The sequence below is a fragment of the Echinops telfairi genome, unplaced genomic scaffold, assembly GCF_000313985.2.
Source record: "Echinops telfairi isolate 266 unplaced genomic scaffold, ASM31398v2 ScPeMD7_655;HRSCAF=1070, whole genome shotgun sequence".
Classification (NCBI taxonomy): domain Eukaryota; kingdom Metazoa; phylum Chordata; class Mammalia; order Afrosoricida; family Tenrecidae; genus Echinops; species Echinops telfairi.
The window spans coordinates 28,483,649-28,495,378 of NW_022104553.1; the positions used below are offsets into that span (position 1 = coordinate 28,483,649).

An 11,730-nucleotide genomic window follows, 5' to 3' on the forward strand; every position below is an offset into this window, starting at 1 on the left:
AGTGTAACATATGACAAAATAATAATAATTTATGAATTATGAAGGGTTCCTGAGGGAGGGGGAGTGGGAAGGGAGGGGGAAAATGAGCAGCTGATAATAAGGGCTCAAGTAGAAAGCAAATGTTTTGAGAACGATGATGGCAACAAATGTACATATGTGCTTGACACAATGGATGGATGAATGGATTGTGATAAGAATTGTATGAGCCCCCAATAAAATGATAAAAAAATAATAAAAAATAAAATCACCCAAACCCACTGGCATACTCTGAAAAAAGAGTTCCTGGAAGGATCAAACTCAGAATTCTGAGGAATGATATTTAGGTCCTTTCAAGAGATGGGGGAACACTCATGAGAACAATGGAAGACATTTAAAAAATTCCTTAAGCCGAAAGGAATTCCAGAAGACAAGCAATGCAATAGCAGAATTAGACAAAATAGTGAAAAGCCTCAGGAATAGAACCGAAGAAAAGGAACATCAAGCCAGCGTGCTCAAAGACAGTCACTCTGACTACAATCAACGGGAGAAATAGTCCACCCCAAAAGCAAAGGAATCTAAAGAAAGTCTGAGAATCATGTGGGGCGCTATGAAGAGAAGCAACTCTCATCTCACGGGATCCTGGAACAAGAACAAACAAAAAACTTCAGAGGCATCAGAAGAAGATGGTGAGCAGTGTCCCACAGCCGGCATGGACCATGGGGTGGCTGGGCCGTGGGCACCTGTCGAGGAAGGACATGCTCAAGTTTCTGCAGGATCATGGTTCAGACTAATTTCTTGCAGAACCTAAGCTATTAGGAAATACTCCAAATGAGGCTAAAACAGCTAACAAAGACCATTTGGTTACAGCCTGTAACCATCCTTTTAAAAGGAAGCGTTTCAAAGGTGTAGAAAGGATAAATAGTGTGAGCAGATGAAAACTGTGAAGATTACTGAAGACAAACCCAAAGAAAACAAGTCAGCAGAGACTCTGGAAGAGGTCCCCCAGTCCCCGATACATCACTGCATCATTGTTGTCCCTCTGCGTCCACTCCTGTGCTCCACGAACTAGGAAACCCAACCGAAACAATAACAAACTCAACCCAAATGAAACACAAGGAAAAAAAACACGGCTAATAAAAAATAAAGATTAAGAAAGAAAAGAGCACCAACAATATTTTAAAAGCCAGAGAAGAATGGAACAAGTGAGAAATATTTGAACAAATTCGGGTTGAGTCAAGGAGTCAATGGACCAAGTATCATATCGTAACGTGGTTTGACCCACCACAATGAAGTTCACAATAATCTGTCTGATAGCAAAGCTGTGTGAGTCCCTCTTCCGTGGCTATAGGGGAACTGCCAGAGGCTTAAGCTGACTAGTCTGCAGAGGAATTTTGGGCTTCTACAATTTGAGTGTTCACAATTTGTTCCTCGTATTTGGATTCTGTTATCATCATCCTGGATCACACTGGCTGATGAGCTTCCTTGATGTGGGTTTAGTTGATACCTCTCTTAGATGGCTGCTTGTGTGAAGATAAGCCTTTAAGACCTCAGGAAATATTCCAATTGATAGCCAGGCACCATCTGCTTGGGATGAAACACTCCTGACTATAAGTAAGGGGGGAAAGGCTCAGAGATTGAAACAGAATAGGCTTGTGGAAAAAAAGATCAGCCGTATGCCAACATCCTTGATTTCAGCAAGAAGTTACAAAACCATTTTCTGCTTCCCTTTTTAAAGAATCTTGTTCTTTTAGGATTTTTTGTTTTATGTTTGTCATCTAGACAAACATTTAGAAGCTGAGAGGGAAGAAAACCAATCCTATGGAATACACAAAAACCAGACTTAAGAAAATTAAGTTATTTTCACCTAGGCAAACAATATATACTGCAATAGGATCCACAAAGTTTAGGAGATCAGCCTACGATTTTACCCCGACTACCTTTCTAATTTTATGTCCTTCAGCAAAACACATTGGGGGGGCGGGGGGGGGGGAGGCCACTGCCATAGAGTCAATTTCAACTCACAGCAATCCTACAGAGCAGTGGTTCTCAATCTTCCTCATGCTGTGACCCTTTCAAACAGTTCCTCATGTGGTAGCGACCCTTCACCCCCAAACCATAAAATTATTTTTGTTGCTGTAATTTTTCTACTTCTATGAATCGGGTGACCCCTGTGAAACGGTCGTTGGACTCCCACAAGGGTCTCGACCCACGGGTTGAGAACCGCTGCTATAGAGGGTTTCTGAGGATATAAATCTTTATGGGAGCAGAAAGTTTCATCTTTTCTCCCACAAAGTGGTTGATGGATTTGAACCACCCCCCTTGTAGTTAGCAGTTCAAAGGTACCCCCAAAGTGCCAACAGAGCTCCTGTAGGAAACCTTATATCTCTCCCTCCAACTTTTCATTCTCTGTGTATTTGGTTAAATCTGCGCTTCAGCGATATAAGCCTAACCAATTACAGTACCATATACCTCCAGCCAATGGTTAGTTCAGAAGAGAGCATATACTCCATCTAGTGGCCCCCCTATTAAGCATATATACATATGCATACACACTTGGACATCGGGACATCTGAACCAAAAGTTTTAGTTTAGAAATAGCTGCTTCAACATTACCACTAAGAAGAGGACTTGGGGACCCCTCATGGCACTGGATATTTACGGACAAAACCAGGTAGGACTAAGCTGTGGTAATGCTTTCACCAATGATTCCACTTTCCTGTTGAACACATTTAATCTTAAACTTGTACTTTTCTGAAACCCCCTAGGGAAGTCTTCTATGACCTGCAACTCTCAGTCTTTTATGAGCAGAACAATTTGGTCATTATGTATGATCTCTGAGACTACCATCTTTCCCTCTAATCTCAGATTAAAGGGCGCACCTATTCCAGGTTTATGACATGCATCCTTCTTAGCATATTTACTAAATGTTTATGTGTCTCAGAGTTTAACCCTTGACCATGTTCACCCACTGTCTGTCGGGTCTTGCCTTCTCTGATCCACTCATGGTTTAAATCACCATGCCAAAATATTGAAAGCATCTTTGGCAGGAAAAACAGACTATATGTCCTCTATTAGGCAGATAAAGTCACTACAAAATTTGATCTAGCTCCACATGTATCTGACGAAAATGACAACCTATGCAAATATTTTAAAGCATAAAAATGCATCAATTGCAATGTCACTATCGATGCTCTTCAGTGTGATGACCAACACCTCCGTGCATGATGGAACAGAAAGATGAAGGGCTGCTGTTGATGACTGATACCATTGAGTGCCGTGGCCTCGTGTTCTAAGGGATTCACTTACAGCACTGCCAGGATTGGACTTTATTGTTTTGCTGGTTGGGTCTTTGCTATCAAAGACCAGTTGTGGTGGAGTCCATTCTGACCCAGGGCATCCTTGGGTGTCAGAGTAGAACTGTGTCCCATTCCTTTTGGAAGCAGATCACTGAACCCTTTTCTGAGGTGCCTCTGGGTAGGTCTGAGCTGCCGGTTTCTCAAGATAGTTGGGTGCTCAACCATTTGCATCACACATGAACTCTCTCTCTCTCTGGTATTAGGTGCAACAATTGCAAAAATGCTGTGCTCAACTTATAATAGTAATCCAGAAGATAGAAAAGAAGAAGGAACTTACCCAAGGCTTCTAAGTAAGAGTGGTGGAGCTGGAATCCATTCAGGTTCCCTACGTTGGCATTTTCCCTGACTAATTTGGCTTCCTCCTCCTTGGTCAGTCAATGAGTTCACCAGGGATAAGCCTGGCTAATACCAATGAACTTGCTCCGACAAAGTCAGACCCTTTAGCATGTGAGTGCAACTTTCTTCATCTTCTGACATCCAGGAGTGTACTCCTTCCCCCCTTTGAGACTTCCCTAATAATATGAGGAACATGGACTTCCCCCTCCAGATTTCCCCAGCTCCAGCCCCCTTCCTGTGTCCTTGGGCTGTGACTGTCTTTTACTCTATCTGTTCCCCACTTCTCCCCCACGCCCCTACACACCTACAGCTTGGTGGCTGCTCAAGGGCAAGGCTTGAGAAAACCCATCTTTAAGGCCTAAGCATGGTCCTTCATAAAGTGTGGTTCCCAAGAGGAGATCTGTGTGTGTGTGTGTGTGTGTGTGTGTAGGGGGGGAGATGTCCAGCACCTCTAGTCACCTCTATCTTCAAGGCAGTCCAAGGAATCTCTTTCCTTTCATTCCTTAATGTTCTTATTTTGAATTTTAAAAAATCTTTTTATCGGGGGCTCGTACGCTTCTCATAATCCATACATACCTCCACTGTGTCCAGCACATTTGCACATTCATTGCCGTCATCAGTCTCAAAACATTTGCTTTCTCCTTGAGCCCTTGGTATCAGCTCCTCATTTCCCCCCTCCCTCTCTTCTTTCCCCTCCCTCATGAACCATTGATAATTTATAAATTATTATTTTGTCATATCTTACACTGTCCAATGCTCCCTTCACCCACTTTTCTGTTGTGCGTCCCCCAGGGAGGAGGTTATATGTAGATCCTTGTAATCAGTTTCCCCTTTCTACCCCACTCTCCCTCCACCCTCCCGGTATCGCCACTCTCACCACTGGTGCTGAAGAGATCATCCGTCCTGGATTCCCTGTGTTTCTAGTTCCTATCTGTACCAGTGTACATCCTCTGGTCTAGCCGGATTTGTAAGGTAGAATTGGGATCATGATAGTGGGAGGGGAGGAAGCATTTAAGAACTAGAGGAAAGTTGTACATTTCATCGTTGCTACACTGCACCCTGACTGGCTCATCTCCTCCCTGAGATCCTTCTATAAGGGGATGTCCAGTTGCCTACAGATGGACTTCGCATCCCCAATCTGCACTCCTTCCTCATTCACAATGATATTATTTTTGTTCTTTGATGCCTGATACCTGATCCCTTCAACACCTCGTGATCACACAGGCTGGTGTGTTTCTTCCATGTTTTTTAAGCATCCAGAAAATCAACCAAATTTTCTGCTCCCCCAAAATAAAAATGCTATAGAGAACACTTTGTACCTTCACCTGCATTCACCAATTGTTAACATTGGCCATAGTTATTCACAGTGTACCTCTCCACACACTTAAAAAATACTATTCGATTTGACAAGGTTTAAAACCGGTTGAAGCCATTGTGGTACTGTGACATGCTCTAGCAAGGACCTCCTTAAGAAGGAAGGCTTTGTCTTACATCACAAGACTATTCTCATATCTATGTAAGAGATTAAATTCTAAAGCACTTGATTTGTGGAAAGCAGCACCATCCCTCACTCCATTTCGAGTCTTGAGGGAAGTTCAGCCTCCATTTGAGGTCTCCTGAATGTACATTGCAGGAGAAGACACTTGCAGGGACTGGTCACAGAACTGGTCCTCAAGACTGTAATAGAAACACTCCACAATAGGAAACACAGGGAATCCAGGACCGATGAACCCCTCAGGACCAGTGGTGAGAGGGGTGATACCAGAAGGGTGGAGGGAAGGCAAGCGGGAACGGGGGGGAACAGAGGACAAGGATCTACATATAACCTCCTCCCTGGGGGACGGACAGCAGAGTAGTGGGTGAAGGGCGAGCCGGATGGTATAAGATATGACAAATAATGATAATTTATAAATTATTAAAGGTTCATGGGGGAATGGGGAGGGAGGGGAAAAATGAGGAGCTGATACCAAGGGCTCAAGTAGAGAGGAGATGTTTTGAGAATGATGAGGGAAACAAATGTCCAAAAGTGCTTGACCCAGTGGATGGATGTATGGATTGTGATAAGAGTTGTATGAGCCCCCAATAAAATGGTTTAAAAAAAATAGGGTCTCCCTATGTCAAAGAGGGGGCAGACACCCACAAGTCTGGTGGGAAAGAGGAAGAGCGTTCGTGAGGTACTTCTCTTCCCAGCCCCGCTCTTCTCTGGTCTGGCCCACATCTCCATTTCAGCTTTCGTGGTAGCAGGGCCTTCAAATGCTGCAGTCAAAGGAACTGGAACACCCCTATGACCTAAACGATGAAGCTGCTACCTCAGCAGTCAGCATCCAGACCCGAATATCATCCTAACCCGAATAACTTAAAGAGGCCAAATAGTATCCTGATCTGAATGACATAAGGCGACGTTAATGTGGGACAAGCATCAAAGGTGTATGGATGGTGTAGAGAAGGGGTGGAGAGTCTTTTTCTGCCAAGGGTCATTTGGATATTGATAACATCATTCTCAGGCCATACCGGTCAAACATTTGATAACTCACCCCTAACACAATGGCTTCTCTTTGGGGAAGTGTGAGGTTAGCTGGTACTGAGGACTTCAAGGACCTTATATGGCACGTGAGCTGGATGTGCTTCACCCCTGGGGTAGAGAAACACAGGGTTGGTGCAGTTTATTGGGGTTGGTACTATTGGGTCTTTGTTAACATTCATAGGCTTGAAAGTGTAAGGAGAGAGAGAGAAACGTAGGGAGCCTTGGGAACAAGAGAATTAGTATCTTCAGCACACTCAATGCCCCTCCCTCTGATGTCCTGTTTGGACTCCTGATTGACTGAACCCACTGGAAATAATGTGGATGGAATCTCCATAGCTCTGCCCCTTAGATTGCTCTTTTAGGGCTGTCTTAGAGCATGATTCTTCACCTATTCTATGTGCTAAGAGGAACACACAAAGCTTTGAAACAAGTTCACACCTTTTCCCCAAAGGAGAGGAGGAGACCACTGCCAATGGGGTGATGGGCAGGACGGGCTCAGCATCCCAGCTCTGGCTCCCCACCAGCACCTTCAGGTTCACTGACCGTGTCCTACGCCATTTGTGGCTAGACAGGAGAGTATGGAGCAGGTGAACTTGAACGGTGTCCTGATCTTCCTTCCATGTGCTGTCCATGGAAGTAAGGACAGTCTGGAATCAGGCTATGGGGAAATGGTGGAATGTGCAGGTTTGGGGGCAGAAGTCTCTGAACCTGTCCTGACCCAGTAGTCGCAGATTTCCATGGTGTGTGACAAGGACCCAGATGACACACAAAAGACAGCAAAGAGTTCTGACGCCCACTTGGAAAAACAGGGAGAATGACCCATGAAGTCCCTTCACGGAAGGGACGAAGCATAGTGAAAAGGGGGCATTTAACGGCCAGGCTTTTTGGTAAACCCCAACCACTTCTCTTGAGAGGTTTACATCTTCTGATAGCTCATTCTCACACCAGGAATTACCATATATGCTTGTGTATCAGCCGAGGTTTTCAGCACATTTTTTAATGCAGTTTTTGTGGTAAAATGAGGTGCCTCGGCTGATATTCACCTCGGCTTATACTCGAGTATATACGGTAAAAGTCTTTTTCAGATTGGCAAAATCTTTAGCGCAGAACCTTCCCACATTCTGTATAATGAAGGTTGGGCTGGGCCAGCCACAATCCCTTTTCATGAGTCGATCACATCAAAATGCCTTTCCTTCCCTTAGCCCAGAGATAGGCAGGGTCGGAAGCCTGCCTTCCCCACATACACAGAAGATTCCACTGGAGAGGCAAGGCAGACAGGGTGGTCCGAATCCACCAGCTACTCTGCAGGAGATTCAAAAGATCTGCAGAGGGACACCAGCCCTCCTGGGAGTGCCGCCTGTGGGCAGGCTCTTCCTGTGGAATAAGCTACCAGCGACTGTCCAGCTAGTCTGTCTCCAGTCAGAGTCCCATGGAAGTCGCCATCAGGGTTCTCTCCCTGCTCAACACTTCCTTCGTTCTTCCATTTGTGCGTCACTTTGAAGGCCATTCTGACTCCGAAACCCACAAAAGAGCAGTGGCTCAAACCCACACCTCTGGGTTCTGGCACTTCTACTCCCAGGGCTGAGACTGTAACTCTTTAAGGAGGTAGAAAGCTCCATTGTGTTAGTCCAGGTTGACTAGAGAAACAAATTCATAGACACTCATATGTATATAAGAAAGGTTTATATATAAGAGCAATTGGAAATGGAGAAAACATTCCAGCCCGGTCCAGATCAAGTCCATAAGTCCAATATGAGCCCATATGTCTGATACCAATCTATAAAGTCCTCTTCAGACTCACAAAATACATGCAATGATGCTGAATGCAGAAGGATCACAGGCCAGTGGGTTGGAAGTCTTGTGGATCCAGTGGTGTTGTAAGCATCTCAGTGCTGGCAGAGGTCTCCATGTGGTGCCTCCAGCTCCAGAGGTCTGGTTGCATCAGGGTAGGTCCATGTGACTTTGCCAGCTCCCAGAGCGTAGTGCCATATGTCTTGTCAGTAGAGAGTCTCTCAGGGAGTGAGTCTTGTCAGTTAGAGAGTCTTCAAGGGAGTGAGCAGAGAGAAGTGTCTCCTGCCTCCAAGGAGGAAATATAGGAGTTCCCAGAATTTTCAGGAGAAGGCCATGTCCAAACAGAGGCCTCATTGGTTATATCTTGATTGACAGGCCAAACCCCACCCCTTCAACATAATCTTTCAAATTGACACCCAATTATGTAACAACCACACCAATCTTTCTCCCTCGGACCTGCTGGTGGTTTTGAACTGCTGGCTTTTAGGTCCCCAGTGCTCCTCCATTCTGCAAAAATAATGGAAAAAACAAACAAACAAACAAAAAACACATGCCAGGAGAGTTGAGAGACAAGGCAAGCTTTGGACAGAGGGCAGGTTTATATGGGCTGGAAAAAAAGAGTGCAAAAGGAGGGCAACTGGAGAAATGGGGAAGAGCCGGGGTGAAGGGGAGCCTGGGGCAGGGGGAGCTGGTGATGGGTAGACAGGAGGATTTCTCAGATTCCTCAGTACTGATTTGGAGGGTGGGTGGTTCTTTGTTGTGAGCACTGCCTTGCCTGTGCACTGTAGGATGCTTAGGACCATCCCTGACCCACAACCACAAGATGGCAGTAGGATGCCATTCCCTGGTTTGGTTGTGACAGCCCAAACCATCTGCAGACAGGCAGTGGAATCACCCCTGGTTGAGGTCCCATAGCCTACACTAATTTCTAACATCGATCTAACAAATGAAGTTCTTTTGTGGGACTTTAAAAGCCCACAAGTGACCATTGAAGGAGCAACTACTAGTCTCTCCCTGTCTGGAGGAAATAAGAGTGAAGAAAATCAGCCTTAGCTGTCAGACCCATACTGGCAACAGCAAAACTATACATGGACTTGCCTACAGTTCACCGCCTTCTGTCTTCACCGCTAGCAGTGGGAAGAGATAGGATATGACCCGGCTATGCTAAAACCAGGGCTGCAGCCAATGTTTCAATCTGGAGAAAAATGCAGATGATGCTTACACACACCACTCAGGTGTTCCAGGCTTCCACGATGCATGAAAGGGGTGGTCTTGCTGTAAGAGAAGGAAGGGACTTTTCTGATTTCTTAAGCATTGTACGCTGTACAAAATGCAGCCTTCGTGGTGAGAAGCCACCCAGGCCAGTCAAATCTGAAGTCAGGACTACTAAGAAGATGGAACTATCTGAACGGAAGCCCAATTTCAGGAGCTCATCCATCATTCAAGTCCCTACACCAGTAGAGACAACAACAAGGCCAAGCCCAGATGAGCCAATGACAGATTTCGAATGAAAAATCACCACCTCTCTCCAACAAGTGCTTGGGAAACAAACTGTCATTGGGAAAGGAAGCAGGATATGAAGGAAGAAGAAAGGGATGAAATTAAGATCGAGACCACATGTGAAAATGGAGGGTGTTCAAAGACAGAGGAGGGTCTGGATGAAATCTGCATGTATAACTCTGGAGTACCTATTTGCCATAAGGGGATGAAATCCTAGAGTTGTAGGCAATGAACTTCTGATTTTAATATACATTTAGCCCAAGAGGGCCATACAACAGGTGTGTTAGACAGGGTTCTCTAGAGAAAGAAAACCAGGACACTTACGATTTTATATAGACAGATCGATACAGCATAAGAAATAAACAGCTACTTAGTCCACAGAGCAGTACGAATGGTTCAGTTCAACTCACTTCCCTGAGACAGTTAATACACTGTCAACTCACGAGGACTGTTGGGTGCAAGTCAAGGACGCAGACAGCTTAGTCTTCTGTGAAGCAATACAGGCAGTCTGGCCACAGGCAGCAAACATCAGGGCAGGTCACCACCAGTCAGCCAGATGACAGGGTCCCTACCACAGTCCCCACCTCAGGTGATGTATACACCAGCAGTGTGGCGAAGCAGGTCTCGAAGGACCTCAAACTGTAGTGACACAGTCACTACACAGGTAGTGTAGCTCCCAAGTTGAGGCAGAGAACTAGCTTAGGTAGCCGCACACTGGTTTGATCATCAGAGAGCAAGAGACAGAAAGGCGAGGCTCACTGAGCCATTTATCTCTGCCCTTCAATTAAACTGCACGCTTATTAACCCCACATGTGTTTATTGGCCAGGTTGGCACAATAAACTTACCTATCACAAACAAGGAAACACATGTAGACTAAAAAGAGGGTGGGAGGCCAGGGATTGTTCCATGGAGGCATGCCTGGCATCAGACGGTGTGAAGTCACCATTTCAATATATGCTAAAAAGTCATTCTGGAACCTAGTGGAGTAGAAGCAAACAGTACATTGTTAACTCTGCTCATTGTATTCGAAGGTAAGAAGGAATCCCATCACAGTGTGAAAGTATGGATTGTGATTAACCTAAAGTGAAGCTTTGTGCAACAAAAACTGAGATCAACTGTCAGAATGCTGAACCTAGGCAATGGGCAAGCCTCAAACTACTTGCAGCTAAAAAGTCAGAAAAACAAAAAAAAGATATAACAGATTGGGGAGTGGGGGGAGGGACAAAACAAACTACAGGGATGCCTAAGCTGCTGAGCGACTCCAGGCTCAAACTTTCCACTACTCAAATAGCACTTGGGGGAAAACAATCTTCCCAGTGTTCGCCACTGTACTCCATAATCAAACTTAAAATCCGACCTGAAAAAAACCTGTATTGGCCGGGAGTGTGGCCCCTTACCACCAACACAAAGCGTGGCACTTAGTCTAAGCACTGTTCTTGCTCAGACAACATATAGTGCTGTGTTAGTATGTTTAAAAAAAAAAAGTTGCCATTGCGTAGGGGCCCTGGTGGTGTTTGGTGCAACAGTAATCCAATCAAGAGGAATTACTGAGAGGCAAATGAAGGGTAATCGTGATAATGGGGCAGGAGGACTGTAAAAGGAATCAGAGGAAAGATCTAGGAAGCAAAACCGTTGATCGAATCTGAAACAGTGATATGCGGCAAGATTAAAAAAGCCACCACAGTGATTTAAAGTCCTGGAAAAATGAATTTGTAAGTGTAATTTTGGGGCCTCAGAACCAATAATTTGCTTTTCCTTGACTTCTTTCTTTTTTTATTATTTTATTGGCGGCTCGTACAATTCTTATCACAATCCATACATACATCCATTGCGTCAAGCACATATGTATATTTGTTGCCCTCATCATTCTCAAAACTTTTGCCTTCTACTTTAGCCCTTAATATCAGTTGTTCATTTTCCCCCTCCCCCTCTCCCCCTCCCTCATGAACCCTTCATAATTCATAAATTATTATAGTTTTGACATAAGTTACACTGTCCGGGATCTCCCTCCACCCTCTTCTCTGCCGTCCACCCCCCAGGGAGGAGGCAATACTTAGATTCTTGTAATCAGTTCCCCCTTTCTGCTCCACATTCTCTTCACCCTCCAGGCATCACCCCTCTCACCACTGGTCCTGAAGGAGTCATCTGTCCTGGATTCCCTGTGTTTCCACTTGCTATCTGTACCAGTGTACATCCTCTGGTCTAGCCAGATTTGTAAGGTAGAATTGGGATCATGATAGTGG

General features: G+C 45.0%; 1 pseudogene; it reads left to right on the plus strand.

The window, feature by feature from the left end:
• The first annotated feature begins 9,136 nt into the window (after positions 1-9,136).
• On the plus strand, positions 9,137-10,684 carry LOC101658498 (annotated as a pseudogene).
• The last annotated feature ends 1,046 nt before the right edge of the window (positions 10,685-11,730 follow it).